The following is a 445-nucleotide window of genomic DNA, read 5'->3' on the forward strand; positions in this document are numbered from 1 at the left end:
CGCGCGTGTGTATGTGTGTGTATGTGTGCGTGTATATGTGTGTGTGCGTGAGTGTGTGTTTGTGTGAGTGTTTGTGTATGTGTGCGTGTTTGTGTATGTGTGTGTGTTTGTGTGTGTATACGTGTGTGTGCGCGTGTGTGTATGTGTGTGTACGTGTGTGCGCGCGCGTGTGTATGTGTGTGTATGTGTGCGTGTATATGTGTGTGTGTGCGTGCGTGTATATGTGTGTGTGTGTGTGCGTGAGTGTATATGTGTGTGTGTGTGCGCGTGTGCGTGTGAGAGTGCCCTCTCCGTCTCCTCTCGTGTTTGCTGTCCTCAGCTCAAATATGTTTTCCTGGCATGGCGGCTGAGGGCGGAGGAGGAGGAGCGACGCCAGACAAGCTAATAGGATAAAAGTTCATTACGTCCTTCTATCAGCTTTATAAGACACGACGGACCGGACAAA

Source organism: Lampris incognitus, chromosome 5 (genome assembly GCF_029633865.1).
Source record: "Lampris incognitus isolate fLamInc1 chromosome 5, fLamInc1.hap2, whole genome shotgun sequence".
In the NCBI taxonomy this organism is placed as follows: Eukaryota; Metazoa; Chordata; class Actinopteri; order Lampriformes; family Lampridae; genus Lampris; species Lampris incognitus.